Source organism: Sander vitreus, chromosome 10 (assembly GCF_031162955.1).
Source record: "Sander vitreus isolate 19-12246 chromosome 10, sanVit1, whole genome shotgun sequence".
NCBI lineage: Eukaryota > Metazoa > Chordata > Actinopteri > Perciformes > Percidae > Sander > Sander vitreus.
Genome location: NC_135864.1, coordinates 17,539,598 through 17,566,556, shown reverse-complemented (window position 1 = coordinate 17,566,556; position 26,959 = coordinate 17,539,598). Strand labels below are relative to the sequence as shown.

Below are 26,959 nucleotides of genomic sequence, written 5' to 3'. Positions count from 1 at the left end.
AACTGGAAGAACTCTATTATTGTATACTTACAACAACCCAACACAGACTTGTTAACTGCTTGAAAATGAATTTTCTATATTAGCCAAAACATATATATATAAAGAAAAAAAAAAATCACAATTTCTGATATTTTCCTCTGCCTCCTAATAAAAAGTATTTTAGTGTAGTGTAATATAGAGTGACATGGTTTATAATCTAAATGTATTGACTACAGGAGGCACAAAGTGTGGGTCCTTCAGTGAGGTTGCTGTTTATGTGTGGAGTCACAGTGCCCTCGACTGGAGAAAGTGGTGTACTGCTGCTAGATGGCTGGCAAACCCCTATACCTGGATACACTGTTTATTACCTTCACACTCCATCTCACTCACCATCCAAGGTGTGTGTGTGTGTGTGTGTGTGTGTGTGTGTGTGTGAGAAAGAGAGAGAAAAAGCTAAAAGAAAGAACATACTGATTGTGTTTGTACTGTATATATGTGATGGTTTAGGGAGTACAAATAGGGAGACAGAGGAGTATAGAGTGTGTGGAAGTGGGAGAGGGGACAGAGGTTTGAAACTGTGTGTGTGTGTGTGTGTGTGTGTGTGTGTGTGTGTGTGTGTGTGTGTGTCAGTGTTGTTTTCTCAGGGCCATTCTGACCTCTCTATGCTCTTCTGGCCATGAAGGTCTTCAGCGCTGACGCATACACGGCACGTAACGGCATCACTGATGAGACACACATACACACACACACACACACACACGGAGTATGTTGCCTGCATTGCTGATAAGGTGCACTACAGTCGACACACCACTACCTTGAACTCAAATTCGCACTTGCTGAAACCACACAAACAGCCCATAAATCCCCATAGCAAATAACAGAGGACACAGACAGAGCCGCTGGTGTGCTTATTAAATCAGTCCTATATCAGCCAGTCTCCTTGGGACAGCAGAAAAGATTTACTACAGCAATTACACTGGCTAATTACAAGGAGAGAAAGAGGGAGCCAGTGAGAGCTAGAGAGAGTGTAAAGGAGAGAAGGAAATCAAATCAAAAGGAGCAAGAGCAAATAAAGGTGTGAAAACTGAGACGATGAGGGAGCAAATAAAGTGGAGAGAGATAGAGAGAAGTTTAAAGGACAGAAATGATAAGGAGGTGATCTTGGAGCCAGCCACAACACCTGAGCCTTGAATGGGGTACATTCGAGACAACACAAAAACACCAAGGTTCAATGTTTAAAACTCTCAAACCAGCTGTGTGTGTGTCTGACTGCTAACTGCTTGACTCACTGAGTATTTAAGTAGTTTTTCTGTAGTACACTGGTAGTCTGTGTGGCGCTTTGGTGTTTGTTATTCACAGTGTGAATGTCCTTGACACTGCACTGGCCTTCACAACACAGTGCTCCCTCTACGGGGAAGAGAACGAATTACATCATCAAGCTGCTCACTGTTATGCTGGGTATTAATCAACCCTAATCCTTGTGCCTGGTGCTGTGGACGACATGCAGTGACATTTGCAGACACTTGCATACTTTACGTGTGTGTGTGTGTGTGTGTGTGTGTGTGTGTGTGTGTGTGAGAGTGACTGACTGATGAGATTAGTGTCCTTACAGACAGCTATCTGTGAAGGTCTGACAATCTCTCATATTTGAATATAGCCTTGGAGAGAAGCAATTAAGAACAGCTAATAACTTGATACTTTATCATTTACATTAGGGAAAGATCACCCCAACATAACCTTCACTAACCAGGGAGGGGGGGTTCACAAGCTCTTGCTCATGGACACTTCATCCTGTCAGATGCTGGCAAATGTACAGTGCTTGCTGCCTACCAAATGTACTCACATTTCCCTGCTTGTCAAGTATACCGTCCATCCTTAGCGCTTCTATGGCATATGCACAACCATGCAGAAGGTCTCATTTACATGAGCACAGAGGTGGAAATGAAAACTTATAAATTGGGTTTCTATCTCAATTAAAAAGTTAGATGAACTGTAACACACATGCACCCCATGAGGCCCATTTTGCCCTGGGCAAAAGGGATTAGGTGCTGTGCTCCTGTCAGCCCTCAAATATTCATTATTACCTTATGGATAGAGAGGCACTTAATGAATACAATCAGTTCTGACTTATGTAAAGCAAAATAGATGAAAGGAGGACAGAGAAAAATGGAGGTCTACACGGTGTCACGCCATGGAGGACAGTTAAAAGCTTGTTGCAGGGCTGGAGCACACACTCATCCTCTGTTAATCCCTCAGTTTCTGTCCTCTCGTCTCTAACCAACCATCCATCCCTTCACTCGTCTTTATCTGTGGTTCAGTGATGAGGACAAAGGAAAGCACTCACTCATTTGCACCCTCCCTCCCGAGTTCCCCCCCTTTCTCGGTCTCTTCAGGCAACGCTCGCAGACCTGATTAACAATTGGGACTTGACCGCATGGTGGAAAGATTGGCACGTATGCACAAACACATATGTACAAACAAACACACATATGTGGCAAAGAGGAGGACAAGGGCCAGTTTTGCTAGGTCTAATTAACCCAAAGGCAAGGCCCAGAGACAATAAGAGGGCTAGAGAGGAGGAGGGCGTTTTGCCTTTTCTAATGTCAGCCATCGCTCGCAGGACATACATACTCACAGACACTTGAGAAAGTGTATCTGGCTGGAGGTATAAAGATTGGGCTGTTTTCTGGTGCTTGTCACTATGGGTTTTCTCAGCCAACATGTTATTATGACCAAGCCAAAGAAACTAGAGAGGAGAGGAAAAAATAAAAGGAAAGCGGGCAAAAGAGATGTGGAGAGCAATGCGGGAGGAGAGATAAAGGGGATGAATAGCAAAGTGGAGACATTTTGAGGGGAGGCAGTATTGTGAGGGAGAGGCCGTGGAGCAAAAAAAGGATGAGAGACAAGGATGACAAGAAAGACAGTGTGAGATGGTTAACGGATTAAGAAGAAAGAAGGTATGAGAGCAGTTTCAGAAAGAGTTTGCCTCAGTTATGATGATCAACACACTAGTCAGTTCCATATACATGCAAACCCAAAGCTCCCCCTTTGAATTATAATTTAGTGTATTTTATTTACAGGTTTGACTCATTGGAAAACCAGAAAGTATATATAGATCCTGCAATTCACACTGCTGAGAACACTTCTTTGCATTTGTGTATGTGAACCTTTCTCTTTGTTGCAAAAGCTTTGGGAAAACTACTGCAGGTGTTTGAAATACATCAATAACGCTGGATCATAGTCAAACTAAGTAGCTGGAGGGGAATGACAACCATGATCTGGCAACCTCTACATCTGCGTGGGAACCTGGGGAAAAGTCTCTCTCATCAAAGATCCATTGGGGTGCTGCAGGGTTGTGTGAAATTAGTTTTACCCCATCCACAAAAGAGAACCCAAACAACAACCCCGGCCCTAAATACGTCCACACATTCTGCCCCCTAGAGAAACAGATATTTAAACAGAGAGCCATATGTACAAATCCTCTCCTAGAACATCTGTCTGCTGGCCTCTCTCAGGACTTGGCTGTAGTTGGGCCTGGACAAAAAGAAACACATGCATGCACACAAATACACAAACAAAAAACACACGTCCACAAAAGTACACACCTAATCCCACCATGTGCTTAGTGAGCCACCAGGGGACGTGTTGCCAATCAGACCACTATGTGATGCTGGGCGAATGAAAACAAGGAACAACACACAACATGGCTGAGAGACTGCCACATGCTTGTGTGAATGACAGGGTGTGTATATGTATATGTGTATGCGTGTTTGTGTGATTGAGTTCAGATTCATACAAACATAATGCCAATCAGAGACAAGCTTCTGTACTGCTCACCCAATGCATTCCTAGAGGGACTGTGTGTGGAGTGATTTTCTGGGTCTTCTGTAACTAAAAAATGATTGATGGTAAGAGTGGCATACTCAGGAAAAGAAATCAACGCTTAAGGATTTACTGCTGCTGTGCACTGCACATCTTTGGACGAAAGCATCTGCAAAATGAACGTAAAGTAAGGATTATCTTTGCACTGCAGTGCTACTTCCATGTGCAACCTGCAGGCTGGCCTGGATGTGATTTGTTTTTTTCTTTTATTATTTAAACATAAGACAGTAGAGCACTTGTATCCACAATCTCTACAATGGCCGAAGTGAGTGCAATGTAATGCTTTAAATAAAGTAGTAGTATTATGACGATAACACACAAGTTGTAAAATACTAGAATTTGCCTCTATGGTTTTGACAGTCAACAGAATGCTCCACAAAAGACTACCTGTTGTTTGTGCTGTGCACTTGTTAGCTAGCATGTGTGCGCATGTCTAGCAAGATATTGCTCCTCTCTGTCTTGTCTTTTCTCACGGCTCAGTGAGTGTGTCAGACTGCATTGGCCCTTTTTCAGAAGCTACTGAGAGATGGCAGCACCATTAAAATTTAACCCACTATCTCACCACTCAACACACACTGACAAGAGAGGGACAGTGAATGGCAGAGATAGCCAGGCAGGCATACAAGGATATACAGGCAAGTATCTAACCACACACACACACACACACACACACACACACACACACACACACACACACACACACGGAGTGTGTGAGATGTGATAGCAAGAGATGGGGAGCGACGGAGCGAAAGATCCCATACAGATGGAAAGTAAAGAATAAGATGAAACAGATTACCGCTTTAAAACCACACACGCACACATACACACACATCTGATGCATAGACAGCTGTGGAAATGAGCGACATCAATTCAGCAGGGGAAATGGAGAATGTCTATGGGCCTTGCGTCCTATTGGTCTACCCTATCACTCTCTAAATCCACATTTCCACATTTTCTATTACTTTCTCCCTCATCAGCCATGGTTTCTCACGCCTTCCCAGGCAATCCCTCTTTTAGTTTCCCTCATTCTCCTTTCTAAATCTATCACTCTCTCTGTTAAATATTTTTTGACACATAGCTTTTGCTGTATTTTTTCTGTCCATGCTCTCCGTCTCCAGTTTGTGTACCTCTCTCTCTCTCTCTCCCTCCCCCTCCCCTTTTCTGCCTCAGTGGAGTGTGGGATAGCAGGCAGTGCTGGGAGGCCTACGGTCTCTTAATTAAGAAGCAAGGCGGAACGAGGCCACAGTTAACAAGGACACACACACAGACGTTTGCATTGCTTTACTTGTAAGGACCCACATTGTCTGCAGGCCCCAGCGCTGAAGTTAACCATCAGCACCACATGCCTGACCTGAGCCCGTATGCTCTAACACTGATCTAGACCTGAATCAAATCTTAATATTAATCCAAGTCCTAACCCTGAATTTGCGCCTTGAAAAACCTGCGAAAGGACACACACACACACACAAGCACTCAGTACATGCTCACAAAGAAGAGTAACAGACACTGTTAAAGACCATTGTGCTCAGGTCACACACACACACACACACACACACACACACACACACACACACCACCTAATCAGAGGCTGAGGACCTGGGTTGAAATCTGCAGGGCTAGGACTCAATCAGCTACTGCAATCAGACACATGACCCCCCCCCCCACACACACACACAAACACACACACACACACACACACCTACAATTACACAGGGACGACACCCACGTGGAACACGGAGAGGAAGGCCATTACATTATTCAGTCTACCTCATCACCACTGTAACCAACACACATGCGCACACAGAGGAGGCGGGATGGAAGTAGCTATTTTGAGAGTGCGTGCGTTCGTTCTCTGCGAAGGTGACTTTGGGCTGGCTGGAGTGGTAATTGGGTACACATACAAATGCCTTTTTCTTTCTCTTCCCCACGTTTGCTTCAAAGTATCCCCCCCCGCCCTTTCCCTCACCACAGCCCCTGAACGTGATTACATTTCCGACATGAGTGAGGGGTGAAGAGAGAGAGAGAGCAGTGGAAGGAAGAAAAAGTGAGAGAGACCGATGATTGACTTGGAAAAACTAAGAGGGTAGAAAACAGCTCTTGCACTGGATAACTAAAACAAATGCAAACACATACATGCATTATCATTTGCCCCCTGTACACAAAAACTCACACCTATATACAGTATACATATATATCATTTACTCGGCAGGGGAGCAAGGCAAAGCGGAGGAAAAATACACTAAATGTCACTCAGACTGTCATCCTGATCTTTTCTGTTGAGACACACACACACACACACACACACACACACACACACACACACACACACACACACTGCAATGGCCATCTCATTTCCTCAGACGAGTGACATTTTCTGGTTCTCCCTTTTTCTATCTCTCCTTCTGCACTCCGACGCCGTGGTGATAAAATTAGCATTCCTATCCCTCCTCTGCTTCTCCCTCCCTCGACGGCTGGACAAGAGGTGAGGACCACAGGGACGGAAGAAAGGAGAGAGAAAGAGAAACAAGAAGAAAGATGACATTAAGAGAAAGAGGAAAAAAAGCCTGAGAGGCGTGAAGACAAAGAAACAAACAGAGAGCAGAGTGTGACAGGCAGAGCAAGACAAGGGATAGTCAAACAAAGACAGCAAGCTGCAATGAAAGAGAGCAAGAGAGAAAAAGAAAAATACAAGCAAGTTGACAGGATGCAGACTTGTGGAGAGAAAGAGGGGGGAAATATACCCTCAAGGGATTCTTATCACCATGACAACCCTCTCCTGTCTCCTTTGCTGTCCAGTTGCATGATGAACTCCTGCTACATTTGTGGACCTCAGCATGGACACAATATCCACTTACTCTCGCAGCCCGACAATCCACCTGTGGTGAATTAATTAGCGGTAATAAGTTCCAACATACTTTTAATAACAAATTTAAAACTAGGTGTGTATGAAGGAAAAACATCAACAGCAGGACAATCGTGGTTGAGCTTACTTTGTTTACTCTGCGCAAGTCTGCTCCACGTCCGTGCTGGGAGGGTGCATAAACCTGCATGTGTGCATGTTTCTACAGGGACAGGGTAGAGGGCCCACAGAGTATAATTAAAATCCAGAGACACAGAGTCCTTGGGAGTGACTGCAGCAATAACTTCATGGGGAGAAGGGAAAAAGAGGGAGGGAGAAACAGAAAAAAAAACAGAAAAGGAAAACTGACCTTTAAAAACAGAATGAGATGGAGAAAAGCGTTGAGAGATAAGAGGTGCAATGGAAGATAGGATAGAGGGAGATGGACCGAATTATTACATTATGCCGAATTGAATGCGGCAAAGAAAGGCGAAAAGTGAGAGAAGGAGCAGGAAAGGAAACATCATTGGACTGAGTTGTTTGTAGGGGAGGGCCAGAAGAAGAAGAGACAGACAAAGAGAGGGAGAGGGACCAAGACAGAGAAAGCGAGAGAATCCTAATCAGAAACCTGAAGAACAAAATAATAAGGCCGGCTGACAGCAAATGTCAGCTCAGGGAGGGGGAGAGGGAGAGAGAGAGAGAGAGAGACAGCGAGACATAGAGAGAGCTACAGGAAGAAGGGAAGAGGGAGGAGAGGAAAAGAGGAGAATCGAAACATCCAGAAGGAGACAGGTGGGGTTAGACTGATGGAGACACTTCCCCATCATCGCTCCCTGCAGGAGGAAGGAATACAATCTTTCTGCGCTAAGAAGTTACACTTCACCAGGAAAGATATTCCCCCTCTCTCCCTGGATGGAAACAGAGCCGCCAGGTCAGGCGGGTGAATCCTCATATGATGGTGTATATGTGTGTGTGTGTGTGTGTGCGTGTGCGTGTACACTAACACATTCACTGCCTGGCTGGGAAATGTTACCCTTGAGCCAACCTTGACTGCCGTTTCACTCTAGCTAAGCTTTGCTTTAATTCCCGAATCAAAAGCCATATCTTTCTCTCGCCCATGTTACTTCATCATGACTCGATGGTGAGACAGGATCCACGGTCTCTCACAATGCTCTTGTAGCTTTCCACTTTAGCTGTTCAGTACTAGTGCTTCAGTCTGTTTCCCATAGAGTGGCATAGCAAACCCACTGATGCATCTAATATCACCAATTGAAGGGAACCGAAAGAACACTAATTGCATAGAACAACAGTTATTGCCAGGAGTACACGCATGACAGCAATGGAAAAGTGATAATATATATGGGAGAATTTTAATATTTTTTAAGAACCAGGATATTACCAACCATGAATGCTGGAAGGAAGAAAAAAAAGAAGAAAAAAAAAACAGAAATATAATATGTACGTTTCTAATCTACAATTTTATAATTCTATTGAACTTTGACCACAGTTTTTAAAATGTAAACACTCAACAGTGTTAAAATGTCAGGTCAGTAGTGAATCAGATAATATATGTATTATGTTAGGGTGAACATGAGCAATGTGAATCTTAAAAGGAAATCAAACTTTAATGAGCTAAACAGTTCTTTTAATTTAACTTCAGGTCAATGGGGTCGAGCCAGGTTCATTAAAAAGCAAAAATCACAGAATCATAGAGCAGAAACAGATATTGCACAACATGGAGTTTGGGCATAGCAGTCTTATTTGTCAAAGATGAGTTGTATCCATTGTTAGAATTCCCATAAAGCAGAACTGGCCTTGTATTAATCAGATGCTATGCCAACTCTTCTAAAGAAAGGTTATTTTTAGATTAGGGTTGATAGCAGCTATTAAGGTAATGGTCAGGATTGTGTCCAGGATTCAGAGCTGTGAAGCAGTTTGTCCTGTCAGACTATGAAGCCAATATCTCAATTTGTTACAGTTTAGATCTGTCAATATCATTTACTGGCTGTTAGTCATCATTAGCATTACGTACTGGTAATTTGTCACTACCGGGGGAGAACATATGTAGCTGTCACAAATAAACTTTTAATGTCATGATGATATTTTCACTGTGAAGTCGACTTCAATTATACAACTGGTTTCTACTGGCTTAATAATTTCCTCTTTCATTATTAACTTCTGCAGTTTTCACTGTTTTGTACCCTGACAGCTGGTCCCATTGTGTTATCAGTGTTTCAGTGGGCCACATAAACGTAACGTTAAATGTTGGTACTAAAAATGAATGAACACATTCAGGAGCTTTTCACACATTGCATAGAGAAAACAAAAATCAGTAATTATACAAATAACTGTAAATGCTTTTGTTGGGGAATCTGGGAGGAAATGATATTTGAGGATAGGTTGAAGAGATTTTATTGGGCTCTACATAAACATGCTCAGAAAACACAAGTTTGTGTAGAAAGTTTGAGTTGGTTAACTCTAGCTAGGTGGAATGATCTCCTTTTAACATTAAAGCTTTTACTAAGGTCACAGTTATCTACATTAAGATGCATCTGCTATTTCACACATCACTGTAAATGATCACAATTTAAGTTGACAATTGTTGACTCATGTGGCATGGCATGATATTACCCCCCATTAGAAGCACTCACATTTTCCTTTAACATTACCGTATTGACATATTATAAAAGAGACTTGGATTTAAATGAGGAACACCTAGCTATCTTAATCCAAAAACAATAACTGTATACAGCACGTGTTCATATTTGGATTATACTTTAAGGATTAAATGTGTATGGGTATTGCAAATTTCAACTAGGGAAGGATATCTTGGCAATTATCTAAACTTCCCCCGGGGTAATAGCAGGCATTCGTTTCTGAGCTTTATCACTATAAGAAGGTCAAAAAGAGGATAGAGGTTATCAACTACTTAAAAAGCTGCCCCTGCATTTCCCCATAAACCACGGTTTTACCATCACACCTAAACCAACCTCCTCAGTAAGGACATCTTCCCAATCACTTGTCCTCCCGTTCTCTCCCTCCCCTCATCTCTCTCCCGCTACACCCAGTGAGTAATGGCGGTAGCAAAGGATAGTGGCAGAGAGCTATAAAAGTGTAATTTGCTCCATTTTCCTTGGGAAACCAAATTCACTTTCTGTCCTGTGTTACAATCTGTTAACATTCAGATGGCCAGCATTGCAGACAACGCATTACCCGCCTACACTCGCTACTAATGACCCCCCCACACACACGCACGCACACACACAATGAGTGTATAAAAAGTACAAAGTGTATACGCGTACACTTGCATGTGCACACGCTAACACACAAAGACTTCAATGCTGGTTGTAATGGACTGAGAAAGGGCAAAAATGAGAGGGAGAAGGGAAAGAGAGAGGATTATAAAGAAAAGGTGGGATGAAACTCTGTGTAGAGAGGCTAAGTATGTTTCTCTGAATTAAAATTAAATAACTTGTTCAAGCTCACTTTTTGCTCCTAAAGGGAAGAGCTCTCTCTGCTGCCCCACAAGCCTTTCTCCTCCTCTAATTCTCTCAAAGTCTTGCACACAAAGTCTTGTTCTTCTCTAGCTTTTCCTTCCCTTCTTTCTCCTCCTCGGTGTAAATCTCCCAAACTCTTGTCGTTCTAACTCCATCTCTTTGTCTCCTTCACTTCTTCCATGCCTGTCTCTCTACTTCTCTCACTTGTTCGCCAGTTCACTCTCACACTCTCATCTCATCATCCCACCCTCACAGCAATCCTTTCTCTATCCCTCTTCTCCATTTCCACCACTCCTCTCTCAGGGAGCTAATAGCCTCCTCCTTTGTTCTTGGAGAACAGCGGGGAACAATGGCGGTGTGGGGCTTGTCGTTGTGGCAACAGGCATGAGACAAGAGAGAGAGAGGGAGGGAGACAAAGAAGAAAGGCAGAGAGAGAAAGAGCAAGCGCAGAGGGGATGCTGGTTGTTAGCCGGGCGGCAGGGAAGCGAGCGCTGGCTAATTACACTCGTTGCTATGCACACCGCAATTAAACCCTGATGCACACACACACACACACGCCGCCCGCGCTCAGAATATCCATCGGCGCACACACACACACACACACACACACACACACACACACACACACAAGAGAGAAAGAGCAGGCAAAAGAGGAAGTGGCAGAGAGGCAGAAAGGGCGAGTCTGGGAAAGAAAAGACATGACAAGAAAAGACTGAGGCTATTTTAAATCAATGTTACGGTTCTCTCAAGTAGCACAGTAAAAGTTCATTAAACTTCTAGCTCAAACACCATCAGCTTCATCAAATGCATAAATACTTTAAGTTGACATTAAGGTATGCGGTGGCTAAGTGACCTCTTCACACCCACACATTATCTATCTATCTATCTATCTAATAGTCAATCACCACATACCAGGTAACCAACAGTTGCCTTACCTGAGTTCCAATACTTTATTATATTATTATATTACTATATTAATTCTCCCCCTCTCTTTTATTAGTTGCATTTCTCCAACTCTGCATCTACCATCAAATAATCCAACGTGATATCATGACTTTGCATAAACATACACTCACACTTTCTGAAGCCAAGTCTACGCTGTATACTGCGGACATAAACATACACGCCACTTGGCGTGTTATCGCAAGAAGAAAGCGACGGTTGAGTTTAGGAAACGTCACACGCGGGTCGGGTTTAGGGAAAGAATAACGGGGTTGGCTTTAGTAAAAGAAGATGCGACGGTTGACTTTAGGAAACGTGACACGCGGGACACGATCCCCTGTCTCCGTGGTGAAAGTCCTGTGTTGTTTGACCCATCCTCCACCCCAAACCAACCTCCCTACGCGGATTTTCGCCCTTTCATACTCCTCGCTACGCCGTAAATTCACACGCAATCGCAAAGTAATGTATGTCAATGGAGGCCAAACAGCGCTGATAAACAGGCTAAAAAGCGAGTATGCGTCTTGATAAGACGGCAATAATGGCATACGAATTGGCGTGTCATACATACGCCACTTCATGAAATCAGTCTGAATAATCAGCTCATCTGGCTCCATCTCTCCACAGGATGATCTGCTTCTCTTCCGAAGTGAAAAGCCTCAACTTCACACAAATTAACAAAGCTAGAATAGTGGAGGGAGTGAAGGCCAGGTTGGTATGCATGTGAGAAAGAAAGAGTAAGAGAGGTGGAAATGGGGAGACTTACATCCAGGTCACACCACCCTGTTGGGTAGAACTTATCCTCCGTCTCATAAACACCCCTTCCCAGCTCCCTTCATGCTTCTATCCATGCCTTAACACTCTTTTCCATTAAGACACGTCTCGGAAGGACAAGTTACACGCTGTCGGTCTGCTTGTCTATTCTATTATTCATGCAGTTTAATGCTTACCCAAAGTGTGTGCATGCCGGAAGTTCACGTTAAAGAGGAACGTGTCGCTACATGTCTTAAGACCAGCTCATGTGTTGGTCACATTGAGCTTTCAATGTTAGCAGCAAAAAAGCAGCCAAAGAATGTGCGTGTGTGCACACAAAAAGGCACAACTTCACACAGCAGCATGAACACACACAAACTCAGGGTGCCAATGAGGCAGATGAGGAGTGAAAGGAGTGACATTAAACAGCCAAACTTGTCCTGTTTCGCTTTCATAGCCCCAGTCCATTTTCATAATGCATTAAAACCACCGCTAAGAAGAGAGGGAGACATGGAAAGGAGAGGAGAAAGATGAGGAGGGGGGAGAGAAGGATGGAGACACAGTGAGAGAAATGGAAAAGAGGGGAGAGGGGACAAGAAACATTCTCAAAGTAATCTAAAGCTGTATGGGGGTGCTAGGAAACAAGATAAGGATGAAGGGAGTGGGGGAGTAAGAAAAGAGAGCACGTCTCAGAGGCAAGATATGGGAATAGAAAGTGTCTGATAGAGGCACAGACAGATTAGGGAGGTGGATAAAAGAAGATGGGATGCACTGATAAAACAAGTAAGGATGACGGTGAGAGAGGGGGAAGATGATTTAGTCATAAACTTTGATTGTGTGTGTTATGAATGCATGTGTGTTTCTTTATGTGTGCATGTGTTTGTAGTGCATGTGTGGGGGTGGGGGTGGTTATACAGTGGCAAGGGGCAGAAGATTCTCCGTTTCAGCACCAGCAGGCTGATGAGAGTTTGGGGCCAAACAGCCTGGAGGCAGAGCTGGCCTTGTTACTCTCTCGCTCCCTCTCCTTTTCTCTTTCACACAAACGAACAATCTCAAATTGAACAGCTACAGCCACTGTAACAAACCGAGCCTTTTGAACACTGAACCTCAGCAATACATCAGACAACAGATGTTTCAATATTTACAATGAATATCCACTTGTTTTATTTACTGTTAACTGCATTTTAGTTAAATATATCTTGATATCCCACAAGCAAAACATGTACCAATCAATACTTAAAGTTCCATATACTGTACATGGGTTTGCATGTTTTAGCCTGTTAAAGCTCCATTGCATGATATTTTTGACATTAATATTGAATCACGCGATCGCTATAATGTAAAAGCATTTCTAGCACTGCTGATCCAACTGAGAATTAACACGCCATTCTAGAGCTATGTGCAGCTTTCAGCTCATTGTTGTGCTTCACCGGGTTGTTCCGTTGTATCCTAACAGCTCTTGGTTTAAAACTGCAGGCAGCTATCTTATATACAAACTCAGGCAAGGCAATTTTATTTTACAAGGCCATCACAGAATATTGGGGGGGGTAAAAAGGTGAGTGCATGTTGAACATATGCACATCAGGTGGCCAGCAATGTGACTTAAACATTTCTCATGTTTCTCTGCGTTTGCTGCATGTATAAAAGCATGCAGCAAACACGTTAACCAACACGTTAACCATAAGAACCTGATAAGCTGACAGTATAGCAAGGTTTGCTGTTTGTTGCAGAGTTGGTTTTGGAAACTTTTTTGATTCATTCAGTACATGATGTAACTCAACTTGCTAAAAACTTGAAACTTGCTTGAGGTACATAATCCATCACAGCTGCTTTTTTTCCTCTTTGACAAAGTTACATAATTGTCATCAGTGAAACTGCCATGAAACCGAAAGTGTAATGTGTTTATGACCTGGAGAAAAGTTATCTAACACACACATTCATTCAAATGATCCTTACATTATGCTTATCCTATTGTTGTCTCTAAGTTTTGATTTTCTGACAGCCTCTGATATGTCAGTAATATATTAAATGTGTAGCAGCCTACTCTCAAACCATCCTTCACTAACATTACTGTGCAAAGACAATTCTGGCAACAATAAAAAGTTCATGAAGTTTACTGATGGATGACTCATCTAAACCAAGTTTAAAATCTTTACACGTTGATTTCTATGCCATGCTGAAATGAGCAGAAACAAATGCATGCCTGGAGGGTAAGAAAAAAGCAATCAAGCATTAAAAAAAAATTTAAAATGGATGGTGGCAATTTATGGTACGTGATTTGCAACGGGCTAAAACATGCAGTGCACCCAGTCGGATCTATTAAATGTCTAATAATAACCTTCAATCAAATCTACAGAGAGTGACGAACAAGTGATTTCTTCATATCGGTTGGAAAGGGAAGAGTTAAGGAACCAGTCGAACAGGGGCTGAGGCATCCAAAAGCCCATCTCCTCCAAGTCAATGGCGTGAAGGCTATCTCACATACACCTGACAGAGACAGAGTGCTGCCAATAGTGCCAGAGGGAACAAGAGAGAGGGAGGGCGGCAGACAGTGAGAAAGAAAACGAGAAGGAGGGAGCAGAAGAGAGCTAAATAAAGGAGACAAAAAAAGAGCATAAACCAGAGGCATGAAAAGAGAGATGGATACATAATGGTGGTGGTGGTCAGAGGAGGAGTATTGCTTGTTTTGAATGCTTGTTTCTCATTATGAGAAAAACTGACAGAAGGAAAGTGAGGCAGCATTTTGTATTTGTGTGTTAAGAGGGCTGACGACTGATAGAGGCACAGTGTTATAAAAGCACTAAGAGCTCCAGCAGCCACACGCTAAAACTTTAATCAGGCATTAATAAAAACAATATCATTACTGTCTGCCTGAGGAAGTATCAACGCACACCTCACTAAATCTGGCGGGCAGGCACACACAAAATTACAGTCCAGGAAACATCCAGACATAAACCTTATCACGCATCGCATTCTTACCGGTTTCTACTCCATCTCCATTCCTCTCCTCTTCATCCTCCTGCTTTTTTATTGCCTTTCATCTATCAATCTAACTTTAGAATCATTGTGTATGATAAAGCACAAATGTAGTATGGGCATACACAGAGAGCACACACATCTACAAATGAGCAGCTAGATGGGTGGAGGAGCGAAAAAGCAGGAAGACTGAAAGCATCATCTCAAGGACAAAGGTAAGCCACTCAACTCTTGTCTGAAAGCAGAGCTGCTTCATACAGCAAAGGAGCTGAGACTTGAATCAAGCAATTGTAAGTAGCGCAGCTTCCAAGTCGCACTATTCACTACAGAATAAAGACAAACTATGAAAAATGGGAAGCCAAACACAAAATGGACATCAAGAGAGGCACACCTAAATGTCGTAGCCATCTTGAAAGAGTAGCAGAGCTATAGAAATCCCTCTCAAACACACTTTCTCTCTTTGACAAAGCTAGGCTGGAGGGATAAAAGCATTGAATAAAAGCATACACAGGACCTTAAGGGGCAGGATAATGGTGGCACAGAAGCAGAAAGGAGTAGCAGCAAACAAGGGCGAGAAGGCTGAAGAAGTAATTTTATGGACGTTCTTACAACATACGATTGGAAGGAAGTTAAAGGGAAAAGAGTAAGAGGATGGGTGAAGATTGTGAGAGGGTAATAAGAAAAGGCATTGAGAGAAGGAGGGAGAGAGAGCAAAGAGAACGTGAAAAGAGAGAAACTGAAGGAGAAAGTAATAAAATCAGAAAAATCAAAACTTATTTTACATTTCTTTCTTAGCTCTGAATGATCCTTGCCCTACATACACACTCAAACAGAATGAGATATGTGTATGTGCATGCATGTGAACGGATCACGCACCGATAACATTACACTCCTTAATTCCTAATTAATCCTTCCTTCTAAAGTGGATTATGGCGCAGAGCATGACAAGCCTAGGATTCCACCATTCGCTCTTATGACTGTGCGTGAGTGTGTGTGTCTGTGTGTGTGATGCCAGTTTACGGTTTTTCAGCTTGAGGTCTCATAAGGCCAGCCTGTCCACGGTTTCATGATGTTAGGAAATGAGGCTGACAGTGTCTGTGGTCCCCTATGACACAAACACATTCACTTACACTCTCTCACACACATCCAATGCCTCTCGTACACACATACACAAAACGTGCAAGGAGTCCCTAGACTACAGGTCTTGAAACGCCTATGAAGTATTGTGCTGAAGAACTCGTAGCATTACTTTACACATTTTAAGTGAAGACTCATGGGAGATATGTGCTTACTCACATAACAGACACAGGTCCCTTGACACAGACACTTGTCCTAGTTTGAAAGCTGCCACACAAATTGTCCCGTGTGATGTATTCTGCATTACACTGCAGTCTGAAATAAAACCAGAGGGCTTTACATACACCAATACCAATTAATTAATTGTATGTTCTTTTGTACTTTGTAGATGAGCTGAGAAGTGTGTTTTTTTTTATAGAAAATAAAATAAAATTTCTGTTCACGACTTGATCTATAAACCACCAAGAGTAGACTCTATGTTGTTAATTTAAAGGAAAAAGTAATAGGAAAAAAGGGAATGTACACAGTTTTGTAATACCTAAGTCTCTCTCTCTCTCTCTCGAAATGTTGGACTATTACTATCACTTTTGGTAGAAAAATAAAATAAAAAAATCTCATTCCATTGCTTTCTGAACCGAATATGACAGAAGGGGCTCTTAAATAACCAAGAATACATGTTTCGTATTTGAATAGGCTTTAACACTCTGGTGTACTGTATTTATTTGATAATGTCATGAACCTAAACTATACCCTTTACCAAATAGTGTTTTGCTGTAACATTGTATAATCAATAGCCTGTTGTAAACAAGCTACTATAATGGTCCAAATGTTTGATGTTACTGTAACTGTGTTGTTCATACAGTAAGAGTCAACTGTTTAAGTAGTGAAATTTCACATTAGCGGAGGTAACCATGATGAGGCTTGACTAACAGTTGTAAAATACACAGAATGACCAAGCTGCTAATTTCTTTAACTCAAATGGACTATCCTTTGCACCCAGCAGGTAACTACATTTATCTTTATGTGGTCAATGGTGAAATTTCATCATGCAAAAAAGAAACGTTGAGCACAGTAGACTCAATTAATAGCCTCTGGAAGTGCAAGTTGATTTTGGCCAACTCTCAAGAAAAACTAGTGACATTTGGACCACAGTATAAATTAATAATGTGTAACATATTGTACTGCATGTTGTTGTGTGTACACTGTTATGTTCTCTGTGCTCATCAAACCATGCTGGCTGCGGAGAATTTTTTTTTTTGTGGGGGGGGGGGAAAGTAGTGTGATGGATGGATGAATGTAGATGGAGTGAGTTGGGGGGGCAAATTAGCATGCTTTCATGCATTCTACACCTCAGTGGAGCACCACCGGGCTTGTTGATGCCTCTAAGTGCTATGCAGTATTAAGCAGACAATCTCTAAGGAAGCCTGGTGGTATAGTACGTGTGTGTGTGTGTGTGTGAGTATGTCGACTGACCGCTTACTGTGTGCAGCTAAGCCCTAAATAACCTATTTGGAGAACAGAAAGAGGGAAGGGAAGTGGAGAGCCAAACATTGTAAAAAGAGTGAGGCATTAAAATGCGTGCTGCGACATGTTCCACTCCTCAGAGAGGAAAGGCATGGAGAAAAAAAAAGGCACAGAGATTTGAAGGCAGAGAGAGTTCTCGGTCCATGCCATCTGTTCTCTCAATAGTGTATACTGAGAGAGAAAGGCATGCAGGGCACACATGTTGATCAAGTCACCTTTTGTTAAGGGGAGCAGTGTCATCTCTCCTGCAGCTATCACAGCAGCCAGCAATGCAGCACGTCACTATGACCAACCTGAACCGCTTAACTCTCTGCCCAGCTCTCTCATTCTACCTTTTCCTACTCACACGCTTGCACAGCTAACTTAACTCGGTTTCCTCATTTTACCTCACCTCAATCCCCATCTCCTCAATCACTCTTGTCGTTTCATGTTTCTCCACCTTTTGATCATTAGTCATTCCCTCTCAGTGCTCTCTTCAGTCGTACACAGATCACTCCTGCCTCCATTCGTCCTTCCACTGTATGAGCCTCATTCATTCTGTGCCTCTCTCCTTCACTCTACCCTCAATAACGCCATCCGTCTTTTTCGTCTACTGAACCAACCATCCATCTGTATCTTTGACAGTAATCTCCCTTACTTTTTCCAAATAGTACCTTCAGGTTTCGAAAGTCATATTAATGCTATGTAGAATAAACTGAAAGAAAGAAAAAGCTGACAACCTTATAATTGAACAATACTATTGACAAATACTGATCTATTGGGTTCGTATAGCAGTCTTAAGTTTCAGAATGTAAGTTTAAACCTGCTACTCTCATCCACCACTGTATGTTACATTTTATTTTTCTCTGGCAAACAACGCAGTAGCCTTCATGTTTCCTTCAACTGGCTTCAATCGAGCAGAATGCTTGTTATCATCAATCCAGCTCCTAGAAATTTGCACTTTCCCAAAGTGGCGGCAAGCTTTTATCTTTCTTGGGTTAGCCAACTACCTTGTGAGCCAACAAACAACATTTTTAGTAACTTTCTCCCATAAAAGCTGCAGTACTGCATCAAGTGCAACCCACATTTTTCAGTCTGGAAGAAAGGGAAAGCAGCATGTTTCTAGTTATACGCAGACAGCTTTACATCCCTGAATATCCTTAAAACTTAACTGCCAATAACAGTGTAATTTTAGATTTTTATTAAAATGGCATTTGCTAGAAAAACAATGTTTTCATACATTATTATTGGTATTATTTGCAATGCTGTTGTGGTCTGTTGCTCTTGCAGTGTTATCCTGCTATATTTTGAGGCTAGAAACAAAGAAACCGGTGAAAAGGTAAAGCTTCAGAGCAAAGATCAACATGAAATTTTGAAAGCAAAAACATCTCCGGGTTCTTCAAACACTTTCCAGAACAGACTTAAAAACACATTCTTGAAGAGATCTTTAGAAGTCTTTGGCGAACCACTCCATTCACCCAAACAAACAGCAGTTGCTGTAATTTAATCTCAGTTGAAATAGCACAGCTCCAAGAGCTCCTTCTGACTACTTTCTGCCATCACTGCACATCAAGGTTGTACTGTGCCTACACTGATATTTCATATTCTTGCCCCAATGAAACAGGAACAGGCAGATTTGGGGTTAGGCAGGGATGGTTCGGTCTCTGAAAGTGGTCAAAAACAAGCAGAGAAATGATTAAAGAATCCAATGTGGGTTTAGAATTTTGGGTGACGTCTGACTCCAATTTACAGGCCCAGTCAAGCTCTAAGGCTCCTCTGAAATGGTACAACTTCAAAGCCCACTCACTCAGATCAATACTTAAAGTAGTAACTCCATTCACACAATGACAAATTACTCATCTGCTTTCACTCGCTCTTTCTTTTACTGTTAGTCCTTGGTGCCCTGCTACCCTCACCCTGCTTTGCCAGTGTCAGTTTCACCCTGCAGTTAATCTGCTGGGTGGAGTGATGAGCACTTGGGGAACCAATGAGAGGAAGATGAAGGAGATGAAGGAAGAGGGGAATGAGAGGAGGGGGAAGGGGATGGGGAGTGAGCGATGGCCATGCATTATTGAGCATACAGAGTGGAGTTTTTAGGGGATAAATGTGAAAGCATGTTTAGGGACAACCTTTTCCCTTCTGCTTCCCCCGCCTCCTCCCTTCCTTGCCCTCCCTCCAACTTTCCATTCCCCACGAGGTTGGCCACATCTCTTATTCAGTTGGGAGGTTAAAAATTCAAAGCAAAGAGGAAGAAGGTGCGGGGAGGAAAGAGAGTACCTGAAAATGGTCAAAATGAAGGAATGTCTTTAGGGAGTTTTCTCAAGTGCTAATCTAGAGAGCTCCCTGCTTTGATTAGGCGTGTATGTGTGTGTGGTGAGGGGTGGGTGGTGGTTGTGGTAGGAGAGTATGAGGACGGGGGAGGTAGATGAATAGGGAGAGAGAGAGAGAGAGAGGAAGAGAGAGCAGGAGAGAGTGTAGACGCACACTTTCATGCAGTGCAGCGTAGTCTAGCACGGTGAAAAATTAAGGTGCCTGCAGGGCGAAGCAGAACCCACGTCTCACAGAACACGACACATGCAGATACTGAGTAATGGAGCAAGGGCTTCAGCATGCGCACACACACACACACACACACACACACACACACACACACACAAACAGGAACCTAAGAGCACAGACATAGGAGCAAAATGACCAAGTAGCATTTACACACACGCACAGGATTATTGTAGTCAGATTAACTATGCATGCACGTCTAAGTTCTTTTGCCTACCATCCATGACAGACAAAACACATGTATTTCAACACACACACACACACACACACACACACACACACACAAATAAATTAAGGTCAGAAAGTGGAGCATGGCCTGGTCCACCAAGCCTTGTAAATACCATCGGTGTTGGGCTTAAATGCCACTGGGTTATACATAATAAACACAGCCTCCACAGCTAGAGGCCAGGGGGCCACGGTACACCAATGGCAATAAAAGCTGGGCAGGTTACAAACAGAGCTCATATACACCCTAGCCAAGCACAAAGTGAGTGTGCACACACATGGAAATAAACAAGATAATGTGTTTGTTAAGAAAGTTGGTACAAGTGTGGGCAAAGTTTGGGTGAAATTGATAGTTTTAATATGTGTGATTGTGAGAGAACCCCGAAGACATGGTCTGAGCCATCAGCATAATGGGAAAGATAGTCTAATAGCACCCTAATAACTCACTAGCTAGCTAACGCCGCATCAGTAGCAGCTCAAGGCTACTGTTAAACAATTTGACTGAGATAGGGCTTTGGACTTTAAAGGACACTTTCAAATGCCTCTGTTGCTGCCATCTATCTTGCCTTTTCTCATTTTACAGCTTGCTTTATCTTCACCCCCCACCAGTCTTCCGTCATTTTTCTAGTGCCATCCCTCGTTCATTATCTCTTTTCATAAGAACCCCTTTATCAGGCAGAGATAAGAGGAGAGAGATGAGGAAATCAGGAGAGAGAAGAGGAAGAGAAAAAGAAGGAAGGGAGATGGGGGTTAATGCTCCTATCTTGTCAACTCCATCTTTGAAGTTGTTGCTCTTTACCGCTCCATTTTTTTATGTATGTTATCAGCGACATCAAAGTGGGCTAAGTCTCCTGTGTGTGTGTGTGTGTGTGTGTGTGTGTGTGTGTTCGTGCGTGCGCCACTGCCCTCAGGGATAGGTAGCTAATATTACAAAAAATAAACAGAGAGTAGCTGAGGCGGGGAATCGCAGTCATCCACAGTCAATCTGCACTTTTAGCTGCAATGCACTTTGACTCTTTCTTCTCCTCTCTTTATCTCTCCCCCTTTCTCATGATTAACATACTTTCTAATCATAGATGCAGCCTCAGTATCACTTCACTTGCTCCTCAACCCAACAATAGGAAAATGAATGTACCTCTACCTTCACGAACACTTTGACACCTCAGAGACGCAGAGGAGCGCGCGCGCACACACACACACACACACACACGCACGCACAAGAAATACAGGAGGGGGAGGAAAAAGCTGCCGTTACCAAGAGGAGCAAAACAGGACGGAAGAGTGGGTGGAAGGAGTGTAGGTGTGCATACATATATCCCTTCATCCCCACATCCTTCCATCTCTGTTCATGTTTTTCCCTGTTGGCCTGGGTGAAAAGAGACCGAATCACGAACACTGGGGATACTTTGCATCTGTAACAAGCTTTTGAGTTTATCAGCCAAACCCTCAATTAAAGACATACACTCGCAAAGATTACAAACCTACTCACAAGCGCGTACGCACACAGAGACACACACACACACACACACACACACAGGTTATCTCAGTCCCTGCACAGCTGTCATATCACTGGGAACATTTAAATGGTAATGGTTTTGGGATGAGACATTGGAACGTTGGCTGACCGACTGGCTGGCTGGTTGGGAGAGGAGCCGAGTGAAGCGAAGAAAGCCTATTCCGTTTAAAAACAGGATAATCTCTAGGAAAGAGAAAAGGCAGCAAGGAGATTAGGCACACACAGCGGTAATGCTCCGGCATGAGTACACTTAGCTCATTTGCATGTAAAACAGAGGAGAGAGATATAACGAGGGAGGGATAGAGCGAGGGATGGAATGAAGGAGAATGAGTGGAACAAAAGCATGTGTGAGTGTGTTTGAGCACGCTTCCATGTGTATGCTTCTGCTTGTGCATGTGAGTGAGCTGTTGCATTTGGCAGTGAGAGCCAATGTGAGCACACACAGATGTGTTTGAACCTGATAAGGCCTGATGAATGAGCGGCGTTTTGCGCCTGTTCCTCAACCATAAAGAGATGGTGAATGAGGGAATGCTTGCTATTGCCGCACTGAGAAAACACACCGAGGCTTAGAGAGCGAGCAGAGCCAACCTAATGCACCGCTACTTTTGAGGGCTTAAGAGGTATAGTTAGGATTTGAACTTGGTACAAATAAACATACACACAATATAACCTATAAACATCAAATCTTTCATTTACAGGTTATACCTGCATATTGAAAAGCTAGTCTATATGTTGGCCATAGGTGCTGTTTCCATTGTCTTTCACAGACGAGAGGTCATTCGTTGTTGGCAAAAAGGTGAGGTGGAGAGAAAATAGGAATTACAGATATAAGTGGAGAAATGGCTGCATCCAGAAATGGAATGAATAAGATAGAATAGAAGGTTAAGAATAGTGTAATATTTTCCTTAGCTATTTCTACAGCATTAGTGACCCTTGCATTAACCTGCTTCTCTTTCTGCAGCCCAAGCCTGAACACTGCATGATTTATTAACAAGGCCTGCTTCTGTGCACTACACGAGTACAAACTTATACACAGACATATACACACACTCACACAGAGAACTTAAAACTAATACACACAGGCTTTTCAAAGCCAATATTAATTTAGCACAATCGCACAAACACTCTTACAGCTTAATAAAGTGTGCCCATTCCTCATTTAGTGCTTTATTAGTAAATATTTTAAACAGTCTCAGGAGACTGCAGCTCTGAGTCTACACATCCCACAAACTGTTATCTAAAACTCTCCCTAATTATACACAATCATGCACACAAATGTATGCACAAATACACACACAACTCACAAATGTTTCTTGGCTGTGATCTAGAGGGGATCCAACAGTGAAAAACAAGCATCTTCTAGAAGTGGGTTGTGTGGGGATTATTAAACGATGGGATGGGGATGGAAGAGGATTAGATGGAGGGAGGCAAGAAAGGAGACTATTGAAGTAAAACACAGGGTCTTCCCCTTTCTCACCTGTGATCAATTTCAACTAAAACTTGCAAGTAATTTATCAGGCGTTTCAAATGCGGAGCAGCGACTGCGCGACCATCAGGTATAGAATCAGAAGAGACACTCAACGGCATAATTTTTTCATGTGATTTGTTGTCTACAAACTGTGCCTTATGAATGACCAAAGGGCAAATCTACAGCATCAATATATCACATAGCTGACATTTTTTTTAACAACTCTGCAATCAGTCTGCTGTAATGTAAAAATGAAAACACGCGTTGGCTTAAGTTATTTCATTAGCATGGACATTTTCCTTTGGCTAACAATGACCCTGAGCCAGTGTACTGTAACAAAAACAAGTCACCAAATGTTGTGAACTCTGTTAAGCAGAAGATGTGATAACCTAATCAACAACACTGTACCATAACCCTTCATGCCTCCTGGTCTTTTATTGCTAATATATGACACATCTCATTCCTTTAACTGATTAGGCTTCAACCTGGGAGAAGCCTCAGGCAAGCATGAGCACATACAGCACTTTCTAGCTGATTGGTGGCTCATTAAAAAGGTGAAAAGTGAATGGAACAGACCTAAGAGGAAACTCAGCAACACAAACACACATACATGCACTGCACACATACCTACAGAGAAGAAAATTGATTTCTTCAGAACACAGGGAGATCAAACGGCTTATTATAATTGGTTTGTAAATGTGGTTGAGCTCACCACCCACTCTATCTCTCGAGCACATACACCAGCATACAGGCACCCTTGCAGTGACAAACACGCATTCATTTGCATTAAACTTCTTCTGTATTTTTTAGAAAGCGAATGTGATGCGAAAGGGTGCTGTTGCATGTGTAGATGTGTTATGCAGCAATATACGGTGGATGGCATCACAAAGTGACTCCTTGGGGTGGGGGGGATCTCCACCAGAAAAGAGAAATGAGGTCGCCGTACTACAACAGACCACGGAAACACAGCAAAAGCGACTGAGACACAGATGAGGGAATGGTGTAAACGCTGGAGAATTGGGATATGAAAATGATCCTCACATTATGAGGATTAATAATCATATATGCTCCTGGCCCTTCTGTCTCCTTTTTGCTCCCAAATCAAATTAATCACCAACATTCCCCCTAGCCCAGCCTTTCCCTCTGCTCTCTTCTTCTTTTTTTTTACCCCCCCCCTCCATCTCTCACTTTCTCATTCTTTTGCTAATTGGGCTATCTGAGGTGCCGACTTCAAAGGGCACCTGCTATCAAACACAGTCTGAAAAAGTGAGGAAAGGACAGTTCAGGATTTCTATACCCATATTATATGAACAGTGTATCAATTCTAGCCTTGACACTGTCCTGCACTCTCCAAGAAATTACCACATACAAAGGACCTGTGTTAAGATTCTGTTTACCCTTATTACTTCTATTGTTGTTATTATTATTATTAAAAGAAATAGGGACACAAATAAATACTAAAAAAGAAGAAAGCACACACAAGCACTTCAAAGTGAGGAATTGAGAACCAGTAGCTTGCCGTCTGAAACCTTATACACTACACTAACAGATTTACAGCCACACATACTTGCTCATCTAAACAACTTGGGTATTTATTTACAATTGCAGATAGTCACATCGGGTCTCTGATTTTAAGCCCTTACACTCGCAAAGCACAACAATGGGAGAAATAATGGCAGTCTTTTCCACACGCCTGCAGAAAGAAGATGGCAACATACTAGCATGGTTTCTCCACTACAAGTATTGCAGTGGAATTTGGCTAGTTACGTCATAATAAATTCTTGTTAATACCAAGCTGTATCATCGTCATCAAACTGTACAAATGTACAGTGTAACAAGTCTGAAAGAATATGCCCAAACAGGTCCCAGAGGTTGTTCACTGTCTGAAAACGTTTGACAGTTTGCATCTTCAATAAGCCAAACCCAAATCCATTTATTGACTATGTAATGCATACTTCTCATTTCCCATGTTGACAGCTTAATTTTGTATTTACATCCTGGTGAATAAGATGGTGCGCAGCACAGTACTACTAACGATGGCTGTTGGTTGCAATGGTTGATCGCAAGGCAAGTTAAGTAGTTTGAGTAAGGTGAAGCTTTTTTGACATGCTATTCTCTTGCCTGACCTCAGAACCACTGTTGAAAACATGTAGCCAAGTAGGCTCAATACTGAAGTATAACCTCCATCAGGCTGAAGGAGGTTGGTGAGTGTAAGTTAAAAGCATCTAAATTAGATCAGATGTATTGCTACATTAAAAAAAAAAAAAAACTAACACCACATAAGTTAGGAAACACGCTCTATGATAAATTTGCAGTAGATTCTAATAGATTCAGTACACATACGTAAACAAACAGACTGTATTAAACAAACTGCTGATAATTGATGCTCAGTTTCTGATAACAGCTTCAGTGGCTTATGGGGATGCCTCTTGTAAGTAGGATTTCACACGATCTGCTCTTATTAAGGCGAAATCCACCTTAACATAAAAGTCATATCAATTCAACTATTAAAAACAATAAAGGTTTTAATTACCATCTCTACAGTTTGTCCAGGATTGTTCCAGAATGTGTTTAGTTCAATTATGACACGCTCAGCACTCAGTAGCTAGAGAAAGACAGAAGCATGACAGATACTGTAACTTGCCTTAGCTAAACTACTGAACTTAACCCTGTTTTCAATGAGAGAGAGAAAGAGAAAGAGAGAGAGAGAGAGAAAGAGAGAGAGAGAAAGAAAGAAAGAAAGAAAGAGAGAGAGAGAGAAAGAAAGAAAGAGAGAGAGCGAGAGAGAGCGAGAGAGAGAAAACTAGGTATATACAGATTGTGGAAATAACAACATATATTTACGCTTGCGTGTGTGTGTGCGTGTGGAATTGTGTCTATGAGAGCCATGTGCAGCCAGAGGGCGTGTCTCCCACCATCAGCTCTCTGCTCTTCCACCGAGGCTCAGAGGGCAACAACCCTGACCCTGCCCTGAGCACACTACCCCCTCACGCGTCTATTTTCTGAGGTGCGTGCGTGCAACCCCAGCAGCGCTGCTGGGCAGCTGATGGAGAGGAGGAAGAAAGGTCAGGAATGGTCAGCGGTGACTCTCTGTGGTGTCTGTGTGTTTGCTGGGTAACGAGGAATGGGAGGCGCAGAGGAGGAGGAACAGAAGGATGAGAAAGAGTGAAGCCGCTCTTCCAGAGGTGAGGGATTAGGAGAAGGATAGGGAGGTCAGGAGGAATGTATTACGCTTTGAGCGGTGTGTTTAGAAGGAAGGACAAGAGGTGAAGGGTCAATCTGCATAACCAGGGCTTGTTGCTTATTGGGCATGTATGCATGCGCCACCACAGACACACAAACATGTATACACAACACGGACACAGTGTGGATTAAACCACACACTCACAAAAACATAATATGCTTACACAACAGCTCAATAAAATACCAGTTCTGTTTAGAATAGTATGTGTTATTCCCAACTACCAAACTTCAACAGATTCAAGAAGCACAGGAAAATCAACAACACTAAACACACTGGACCTGGTCCCTCACACACACACACACACACACACACACACATACACATACACACACATACACACACACACACACACACAGCATCCATACAGACAGACGTACAGACCGGTGTGGGGCTGGCTATGAAAAGGCCACAGTGTCTTTATAGTTAGCTCTCAGAAAAGGTTATTAGACATCAACCGGAACAGGCGGCTGCCTCAGCCAATAAAACGTGGATGCGTGGGTGCACG

General features: G+C 42.7%; 1 protein-coding gene across 3 annotated transcripts in view; it reads right to left on the bottom strand.

Moving 5' to 3' along the window:
• Positions 1-26,959, bottom strand: part of diaph1 (diaphanous related formin 1) — a 102,995-nt gene that overhangs the window by 26,381 nt on the left and 49,655 nt on the right. The window lies entirely within an intron of this gene.